This window comes from Pangasianodon hypophthalmus, chromosome 2 (genome assembly GCF_027358585.1).
Source record: "Pangasianodon hypophthalmus isolate fPanHyp1 chromosome 2, fPanHyp1.pri, whole genome shotgun sequence".
In the NCBI taxonomy this organism is placed as follows: domain Eukaryota; kingdom Metazoa; phylum Chordata; class Actinopteri; order Siluriformes; family Pangasiidae; genus Pangasianodon; species Pangasianodon hypophthalmus.
This window is the reverse complement of record NC_069711.1, coordinates 33,372,107-33,383,423: the sequence shown is the minus strand read 5'-3', so window position 1 is coordinate 33,383,423 and position 11,317 is coordinate 33,372,107.

Below are 11,317 nucleotides of genomic sequence, written 5' to 3'. Positions count from 1 at the left end.
GATTGCAGTTCTGTGTAATAATGAGTGTAGCCTTTATTGTATGATGTATTTTATCAGATAAATTTGACTTTATGTATAACACACACACACACACACACACACTATGTTTTTCATTAATTTGAAGACCATTACTATTCTTCAGAATATTAAAACAAATATAATTTCATAAAAATTTGGGGAAAATGGTTTGTGTGTTTGTTTCAGTCTTTCTAGAGGATTTTTTTTTTTTTTTTTTTTTTTTTTTTTGTTAATGGACATTTTAGTTATTAAACAGTGCCATCTCATGGTCATGTCATGGACCCTCATGCTAAATCAGGAAAAATAGTATATAAAAAAACAGGAAACTGTATAGAGTGAAAATTAAAAGAAGACACAATCAAAGCACGAAACAAATTACTGTTTTTAAAAGACTGAATAAAAATGGTTGAAGGACAAAAATACTAAAAAACAGAAAATAATAAACTATGAAAGTAAACAAAACATTTGAACAATTATATAAATAAACATGCTTAAACAATAATAAAACTGTAAAGACAAAAGCTCATTATTAAAATATGAAATATAAAGTTAAGATAGTTTATAAAAATAAAAAGATAAATTAGTAATAAAAACTAGAAAATAGAGTAAAAATACAACAGAACTACAATAAAAAAATGAGTAAAAAACAAATATAAAAATGAAACATAAAAATAGAAAATGTAATAAAATAAAAGAATATAAATAAAGTTTGTAAGAAAGTAAGAAAATACATCACTGTGTAAGTATATTACATCCAAGTGCTTTTACTCATGTAGACATACACTATATGGCCAAAAGTATGTGTACCCCGGAGCATCACACCCGCATGTGGTTCTTCCCCACAAAGTTGCCACAAAGATACAAACACACAATTGTATATAGTGTCTTTGTGTGCTGTAGCATTACAGTTTCCCTTCACTGGAACTAAGAGACTCAAACCTGTTCCAGCATGACAATGCCCCTGTGCACAAAGCGAGCTCCATGAAGACATGGTGTGTGAAGGTTGGAGTGGAAGAACTCGAGTGTCCTGCACAGAGCCCTGACCTCAACCCCACTGAACACCTTTGGGATGAACTGGAACTGGAGACTCCTTACCCAACATCAGTGCCTGATCTCACTAATGCTCTTGTAGCTGAATGATCACAGATCCCTGTAGCCACGCTCCAAAATCTAGTGGAAAGCCTTCGCAGAAGAGTGGATGGGTGTGATGGTCAGGTGTAAACATACTTTTGCGTATGTAAGTTTTAGTAAATATATTAGACAGTGTGTATATGCTGTACAGTGAAAAGGGTTTTCTTCATCATACGATGCATAAATACACACCTGTAAATGCACTATTATATTCATCAAGTCTTTCTTAGTGAGCACTGACTGACTCCAGGTGTTCATAGACATCCATTTCTGTGTCAGTCTGGTCCATAAAATATTATCTGTTGTTACATGTTATTATCCTTGACATGGCATTTAAATAGGCTTACAGTGGCCCCCGAAAGTATTTAGACACTTAAGTGACACTTAGGAATGCATTAGAAAATAACATATCACCCCAAGTGGCATTTATTTTAAAGTAGGATACCACCAGTACACTTCTCAAGCAATAGTGGCTTCATTAAAGATCCCAGTTACAGTGGGTTAGTGTTCAGTTTGCCATCCTTTGTTTCGCAAGGACTTCTGGACAACATCAGGGCATGAAATCAGCCAGTTTGTGTAACAGCTGTGGTGGAAGTTTCCTCCAAGTTTCACCCAACAAAACGTTCAGTTCATCCACACTAGAGCATCAATAGTCTGCTCGTTTCTTCTCCACTGCATCCCATCGATGCTCTGTAGGGTTTATTTCAGGGATCTGGGATGTCTCGTTTTAGCGATGGCCATTCTAAGACTTTAATTTTCTTTTTGGCAAAAAAAAAAGGCAGCTGGTGCTTTGGATGATTATCCTGCTGAAAAATCCACTTCTGTCACTTACATAATATCTTCATTGATTTCTTTGACATTTTTCATGTAAAGTTTGATGACTTGTATATAAACCACAATAAACTTTTACTTCAGTGAGCTAAACGTAAATGGTGTGATATCTGAGCAATACAATTATGAGAGTAAATGTGTGCAGCATGCATGCTGTTTCCATAGCGGCAGGGGTCAGAGGTTAACAGTGTGTTCCATGCTGTGATTTTGTAGAAAAGTTTTAATGTGAGCTCATGGGATGAAGTTGGAGTCTGGTACTTCTGCTGTAGATCTGTAGAATAAGTTATTATACGTGTCTGTGAAATGGATGGACAGCAGAGGGCACTAGTGATGCGCACACACATACACACACACACACACACACACACACACACACACTTCTTGAGGTGTCTGTGAATGTATAGTATGAAAGTTCAGCATGAACTACAAAATACTGACAAAACTTAAACTCATTAGGTTCATAAATGAAATTTCAGAAAATTTACTTCATAATTTATCATTTCTCATGAAATTAGGATTTAGATGAAAGGATTAATGGTTGGGTCAATGGATGGATGGAGGAATGGATGAAATAGATGATAAATGGATGGATGGACAGATGGATAGACATTTGATGAATGTAAGAATTTGAATGTAAGAATGTAAGAAGTTGATGCATCAATAGATGTATCGATGGATGGATGGATGGAAGGATGGATGGATGGAAGAAAGGATTAATGATTGGGTCAATCAATGGATGTATGAAAGGATGGTCAGGTCAATGGATAGATGAATGGATGGATGGATGGATGGACAGATCAGTTGATGATTGTAAAAAATAGCGGATGGGTGGATAGATCAGCTGATGGACATGTGGATGGATGGATGGATGGATGGATTAATCAAATGCATGGATAGATGAATTTAGTTGATGCATGAATGAATGAATTAGCTGATGGATGAATGAATGAATGAATTAGCTGATGGATGAATCAGAATGTTCCAGAAAACCTCTCTCTCTCTCTCTCTCTCTCACACTCACACTCACACACACACACTTCTCTGCTTTGAACACACCCTGAATAAAAACCCACAAAAGCTGGTACAGGCTTCAAAGCCTGCAGTCTGAGCACATCTCTTACAGACCCTCTCTGTGTGTTATAGCCGGTTGCCATGGTGGGAAACAAGGCCAGGGAAAATGATCAGGCTTTGCTTGTTTGTTTTTTCTCAGAATTGGCAAAGCGGCTTCTTGTTGCCATGGGAACCCAAACGGGGGTCTGGCTCTGAGCCACCAACACTACACTTCACATCTGGACACGGGTCTTATTTAAACTTCAGCCGTTTTGAGAAATGGGACAGATGCGTGATAATTCATTCATGTGATGATCATCGTTAGTTAGTGTTAATGTTAATGTTAGTTATTTTATAAAACACATAATGATATTATAACTTGTGGCTCATGTATAGCTTACAAACCTGGTCGACTAAAACACCACTAAAGTCGCATCATTATTTTTATGACAAATAAAAGTTTTGCTGATGGTTAGAAATGTAATCAGGCCACATTGGCTAATAAAACATTCAGACATATGCATTGTAAACATTTTTATAGGTTTTATATCTAGGCAATATCATTTCTGGTTCATGTTTTATTTAAAACATCAACTGTTTCATGGAACATCCCCAATAATAGAATTTGAAGATCGAATTTGTTTAATAAAATGTCATAATACGTGGTTGTGGAGTTTGTATCTTTACCCAGTAGCTGTGACCTCATGATAACTGGCTAGTGACTAACAGGAGCTGTTTGTGTGTGTTTTTTTTTTTAATTTTATTTTAAACTCTATCACATCCTAGAGTGAGTCAACTGTTTTAGAAATCATCCCCTATAATAGAACACGTAGAATTTGTTTTACCTGCTGCAACACTGTGGAAAGGCATTTCCACCTGTCCTCAAACATGGTGATGTGCGTGTGCGCACAACGAGAGACCGGTTACCTAGGGTATCATCTGGACAATGGCAAACTCCGACCCCAGGGCAAGGTGGAAGGTGATTCAACACAGCCCCTGACCCAGGATGAAGATGGAGGTGAGATCCTTCGTGGGTCTAGTCGGCTGGTACGGCAGATTCATCCCTCATTTCGCCATGATTGCAACACCCCTGACAAATTTGCTAAGTGAAGCTGTAAAGAACCCTGTTGCGTGGACAGAGGACTGCAAGGCAGCCTTTAACACTTTTTTGAAAGAGAAGATGTGCTCCAGCCTGGTCCTGCAAAGCCCTGACTTTTCTCAAAGGTTCCTGATGCAAGTGGATGTTTCCGAGAAGGGAACTAGAGTGGTAATGGCCCAGGGGACTGAAGGAGTAGAAAAGCCAGTTGTCTTCCTGAGTAGGAAGCTGTTGCCCAGAAAGACCATGTATTCAACCATCGAGAAAGAGTATCTTGGTATTAAGTGGTCCCTGGAAGTTCTCCGGTACTACCTCCTGGGGAGAGAATTTGGCCTGGAGATGGACCATCGCGTGTTGACATGGATCCATTCAGTGAAAGATCACAACAAGATGGTACCTGGCCCTCCAACCCTACACCTGTAAGGTACAATATTACCCTGGGAAGCAGGACCTAGTGACCAACTACCTGTCCAGGTACCCGGAGAGTGTGCAGCTTGGAGAGGAGGGAGGTGATGTGATGGAGTAATCATCAATGCTGTGAACGACAGCACTGGCAACACACATACACTTACCTCAATCACTCTCCATTTCATCTTCCTCTGTTTCTGCTGTCGGAGAAGTGGGTGCACACGGTACCCTGATAGCACATGGACATAACTTTCACATACATTTTCCCCCATACAGTCTCAGTATCTACACTCCCGCACATCACACACACATGTTATAGTTTATTTCGAGGTTTTATTTTGTTCGTCCTTGTTTGATCTGTGTTGTGTGGCAGTCACAGGGGTGAAAATACCATTAAAAAGAAACAGAGAACTGCTCAGGTGTATTGTTTAACATTGTGTTTGTTGATTTAAATGGGGGCTTTACATATTACTGTGGTGTGTATAAATGTAAGTATGTGTGGTACTTATGGTGATATGTCCCAAAAAAGGGGCGGAGTCTGGACCTCTAAAAGGGGAGCCCAGATTCGTCTTGGTGTGGAGTGTCATTGTTAGAGTAGCGTTGGGTTTTTTGTTTTGTTTCTCTTCTTTTGACAAGCCTGGCGAGCGTGCAACAGTCGTGCCATGAGGAATATAAAAGCGTGTATACTGTAGAAATTCCTTTGTGTATCTACGTGTAAATATTTTTCTTCTTTTCTTTGTTGTTTTTATTTCTTTTTTCAGTTTGGTTATGGGACTGTGCTCTTGTAAATACTACCTCACTGCTGGATTTTTCCTACTTTTCTGCCACACTGTAAATTAATACCACCTTGCACTTCCATGCTTCTGCAGGTCGAGCCATCACTTGTACATTTTTACCCCCACGAGCCTTGACATGTCTCTCCAGCAGGTCCTAGTGGACCCATTCTTGGACCGTTTAGTGATGGGAGTGGTTCTATGAGGACCTGCTGGATCATGTGTTTTTGTTTTTTCTTTTTTATGGGGAAGCTACTGCATAAGAGTCAGCTTATTTATCCTCATTGTGGAGTTTGGATCTTTACCCAGTAGCTGAGCTGAGAACTCACGATAGCCGGCCAGTAACCGGCGTGTTTCTGTGTTGTTGTTTTTTTTTGTTTGTTTGTTTTGTTTTGCTTTTTTGTATTTCAAACTCAGGTTTTTCAAGTGTGAATCAACTGTTTAAAAACACCCAATAATAAAACACATCATATCCTGACCAATGAATGAAAAAATTATGGAATATTTTATGAGGATGTTTTTTTTTTTTTAACTTTTTTGTGTGTTTGGGTCATTTAATTGTGTTTAGTGTGCAACTAAACCGAAAAGCAAACAAACCAAAGAACTGGTAGGAAATAAAGACCTGATTAAGTACACTGAGATAATGCGTGTGAAACAGGAAACAGGTGTGTTAGTGTTCAGGTGAATGAGATAAATGTAAAGTCTGTGCTGGATCCGGAGCGGATTGGAGGTGAAGCGGCGGCTCCTGGATCAATGGTGGAGCCGGATGTGATAGTTGCCATGGTAACAGATGCTGTGATTAGGAATATTGCTTTTGGACAGAAGTTTGCTGAACTATAGTCGGGTTTTGAGTGAATGGTTTTGAGCTGCCGTCAGGTCGCGTTCAAAATTTTATTCTTACAGATCATCTTATTAAAATAAACAATGTAGATAACTTTAAATAAATAGTGTAAAAAATAAAAATGAGCTCATGACTAAAAGTGTATATAGTGAATAGAACCTTCTCTTACCAAACTGCTAATATCCAACAAACCTGATTGGTGTGATTAATGATTAAATCTTCTCATATAAACCATCTTTTAAACTCTTTCACTCCTTTATACGTCCAAAATGAAAAGAAAAAAGATGCAGCTAATATTATATCATAAGAGTGAGGCATTGCACTGAATTTAAGAGGTTAAATAAACAGTTACAGCACATAAATAATGTCCTTAAAACCTCAAGCAAAAAAAAGTAAAACAAATACATTTGCATGCTTTCCTGGGAATGTATGTACATCACCTCTCTCTATCTGATCTCATTGCAATTTATAGTCTAATCAGGTACCAGGGGAAACACTCACCCATCCATTTCTCTTCAATTTAATAAGAAGAGCATTTTTTAATTTATTTATTTACAGTAATCGTGGCTCAGGGTTACAGCTGAGAGATGGAGTTAATGCATTTGTTTTTCTTTCATACTGTAAAACCTCTCAGCTCAGGCATTTTATCTATAATCATTTGGCAGCCGGAGGAGGTTCGCTGTGTAGGGCCACATTCCTGTGCATTGATTGGGATCTAGAGATAAAGTTTTTCTGATACAAACGGCAAAAAAAAGCACAACTGTCTGTTAAGGTTACTTATTTTGACTCTTTTTTTTCATTTTTTAGCATTCAGTTGAATGCCATTGTGCAGCAATCTTACATTGTACTGTATTTTAAATGTGCAAAAACTGTTGCAACCTGGTCGCAAAAATGCTCCAGTAGCCTAGCAACCTGACGCTACTTGGTTATAATCTGACTGAAGAATCGATCAAGAATTTTATTTGCTAAAATTTTAGTCACGTATTATTATTATTATTATTATTATACACTCATTTGTGGGACTGAAAGCCGAGGTGCTGCTTAAACAGATGCCACAACCTCAAAGTTAGCTAGCTAGCCGTGTCTGTTACAACCATGACCTAGCTCTCTAGTGTTAGCTAGCTAGTTTCTTGAAGCAGATTTTACACAAGCTAGGAAGTTTTTTTTAAAGCAATATAAATTAAATATGTATTAACTAGCAAGCTAAGCCTGTTAAATTCTGAGTTAGTTCACTGATATGTTAGTTAGTTACTTAGCTGAGAGGATCTTAGCTACCAGTTATCCCTCCTAACCTGTAACCACAACCATCATGGAAAGGTGTCTGACTGGATAGTATGAAGTAAAAACCAATGTGTTTATCAACACTTTTCTGACTCTGACACTTCACAGCACAACACAACATTTCGAATCTTAAAAATCACTACAGTCTCGCGCTTTGTGTTTGCAAGCAGGACGCTCGGCTGATGTCTCATTCGGAGTGACATGTCTATTGATCACAGGTAATTATTTATAGTCTTTAAAAATCTATAATACACCCAAAAAATAGACTCAGAAACATCTCATTTAAAAGCATGTGTTTAAATTAATGCAGTGTTTTGTAACTCTTTAATGGTAGTTCAGGTTATTCAGGTCAGAAGCCGCTTAATCACTGTTACACAACACGGTTCAATACGGCACGCTCAGGTGGAAATCCACAGAGAGGATTAGTTAAGCACACTAAACACAGATGGGACGGGGCTGTTCTAACTCAACATTACACAAGCTAATCGTTTCTTTATGTAGACACACACACACACACACACACACACATCATATTAATTTATATGCAAAAATGAACAGAATGAATACTTCATTATCTTGGATGAGAGAAAAAAATACAGACTTGGACAAATTTGTTGGTACCCTTCCATGAAAAAAGAAGAACGCACAATTTTCTCTGAAATAACTCGAAACGGACAAAAGTAATTGGCATCCATCATTGTTTGTTCCGAATTTAATAAAAATCAGACTTTGCTTTTGATTTTTGATTCAACAGAATATTTTAAACGATAAAACAAATGAAAATGCAATGGACAAAAATGATGGGACGCTTAACCTAATATTTTGTTGCACAACCTTTAGAGTATCTGTAGCTCTCAGTGAGACTTCTGCACCTGTCCACAGGTAGTTTGTCCCACTCTTCCTGAGCAAACTGCTCCAGCTGTCTCAGGTTTGAAGTGAGCCTTCTCCAGACTGCATGTTTCAGCTCCACAGATTCCACAGATGTTTGATAAGATTCAGATCAGGGCTCGTAGGAGGCCACTTCAGAATAGTCCATTGTTTTGTTCTTGGATGCTGTTACTGTGGGTTTTGGGTTTTTATCATGTTGGAGGACTCGTGACCTGAGACTGAGACAGAGCTTTCTGACACGGGGCAGTATGTTTCGCACCAGAATGCTTTGATAGTCTTGAGATTTCATTGTGCCCTGCACAGATTCAAGGCACCCTGTGCCAGACACAGCAAAGTAGACGCAAAACATAACCGAGCCTCCTCCATGTTTCACAGTAGGTATGGTGTTCTTTTCTTTGAAAGCTTCATTTTTTTGTCTGTGAACATAGAGCTCTTGTGACTTGCCAAAAAGCTCCAGTTTGTTTCATCTAAACAAAGGACATTCTCCCAGAAGCATTGCAGCTTGTCAAAATAAAATTCCAGTCTGGCTTTTTTATGTTTTTCTTTCAACAGTAGAGTCCTCCTGGGTCTTCTTCCATTGAGCCCATTGTCACTCAAAAAGCGACGGATGTTGCGATCAGACACTGATGTACCTTGACCTTGGAGTTCAGCTTGTAGCTCTTTGGAAGTTTTCCTTCGCTCTTTGTCTACCTTTTGCACTATCCTTCTGTTCAATCTGGGGATGATTTTCCTCCTGTGACCACATCCAGGGAGGTTGGCTACAGTCCCATGGACCTGAAACTTCTTAATAATATTTGTAACTGTATTCACAGGAACATCAAGCTGCTTGGAGATGGTCTTATAGCCTATGCCTTTAACATGCTTGTCTATAATTTTCTAATGATTCTATAATTTTATCATTTCTGATCTCCAACAGTCTCCTTTGCTTTCTCTGGTCCATGTTCAGCGTGGTACACACAATGATGCCAAACAGCAGAGTGGCTACTTCTCTCCATTTCAGTAGGCTGAATGACTGATTACAAGATTGAAGACATGTGTGATACTAATTAAAGAAAACAGTTAGCATGAAATATGGCTATAATCTAAATATTAATAATCTTTTCTAGGGGTACCAACAAATCTGTCCAGGCCATTTTAGAATATCTTTGTAGAATAAGCAATAATTTATCTCTTTTCACACTTTCTTTGCTCTACTCTATGACATACGAAAGGCATGCAGGTATACATGAGACAATGGCTTTTAATTTCATCACTTTTCAGGAGGAGTGAAGCATTGTTTCAATTGTCCACGTCTGTAAAAACAACTGAAAGAGAACGATATACAGATATATATTTTTTTATGCCCCACATAAATCTGAACACTTCATGATTACGGCTGCTTCATGATCTTCAGACGTTTCTATTCTTTTTACACGACAACTTCCCGTGACTGCCTGAGATATAATCCTTTTCACCAATGCATATCTACTTTAAAAATCATTGTGTCTGAAGTGATCACTTACGCTGCCTATAGAAAGTAACAAACATCCTAAATTCTTTTCTACATGAGAACTTTTTAGTGTGACTTATACCACACTAGAAGGTGTTGATTAATTTTCTGTAACAGCTGATGATGATTGCACTTATATATTTTTAATATTTGATTAATTTAATATTTTAGTTACTTATATATATATTTTATTTATCAATTTTATATATTGTATTTTTTGTTGGATTATTATATGCTATGCATTTATTATATTTGCAATGTAAGTGATTTTTGTGTGTGTTTTTAAGAGACTAAGCTAAAAAATTATTTTAAACCTCAGTTTTTTAAAAAAAAAACATACTGGATAGAGATGGATATCATCTTTAGAAAAAGTGATTTCGAGCCATCTCTACTGTACTGTAACATGATTATTTGTACTGAAGAAAAAAAATATATAAAAATCGCCTATGTTTGAAATGTGGGCATTTTACAGACTGTTGAGCGCCCGCACAGACCCGTATGTTCACTGGGTGGCGTGACAGAGGAATCAGTCATGGAAAGTACTGCGTGTATTTATAAGAGAGTGCGGAGTCATGTAGGTGTGATGTGATATCATCTCAGAAATCATCTCTCAGATTATTTTCTCTGCTGGTATTTTATGCAAACTACTCCATTGGGGACAAATAAAGGATTATCTTATCTTATCTTATCTTATCGACAAGCTCCTGTGCCCGTCTGGGCTCGAATAATGTCTGTCGGTGCATATCACCTGGCACCCTCGATTTCTACATCATGTTGCTAAACCAAGACAGCAGAGAAGAGGTGGAGGGCTAGCTGCTATCTACCGCAACACCATGAACGTTAAGGCCTTTGCTTTGCATAATGTAATGTCGTTTGAATACATGGGCATAAAAATCACTGGTCCACCTGCTCTACTAATAATATTGATATACTGACCCTCAAAAAGGTTACCATGTTTTCTGAACTGCTTACGCTGTACTGTTCAGTATGCCCTGCTGTAATTCTGCTTGGTGACTTTAACATATATGCTGACACTGATTATGAATACTTGAGTGCTTTAATTTTACCCAACATTAGATTTCTCTACTCGTTCACAAGATCGCACCTTAAACTGAATCTGCTCTACTGCCATAGGAAGTATTTCTATTGCTGGATGTCAGTTTAATATCTCTGATTACTTTCTTATCGAGTTTGTGTGCAGCTTTCCCGTCCTTACGCCCGCGAATAGAACTCTTAGATCTTTCTGCACCTTTCATGTGTTATAGCAATCAACAAAATTCAAGTGAAAGTGAAAAACAAATACAAACATTAAAAAAAGAAAAAAAAATACAGTGAACTGGTTGCATTAGTTTGTGCACCCTTTAATAACGGAGCGTGTAACTGTGAAAGAATTAACAAATCACATTTAAATTCATGTTCAAAAGTTATCATCATACACTTGTCATCAATTAAGTGATTCTGATTAACCTCAAATCAAGTTGTTCTGCAGGATTTTCTTTAAGTCTTCTTGA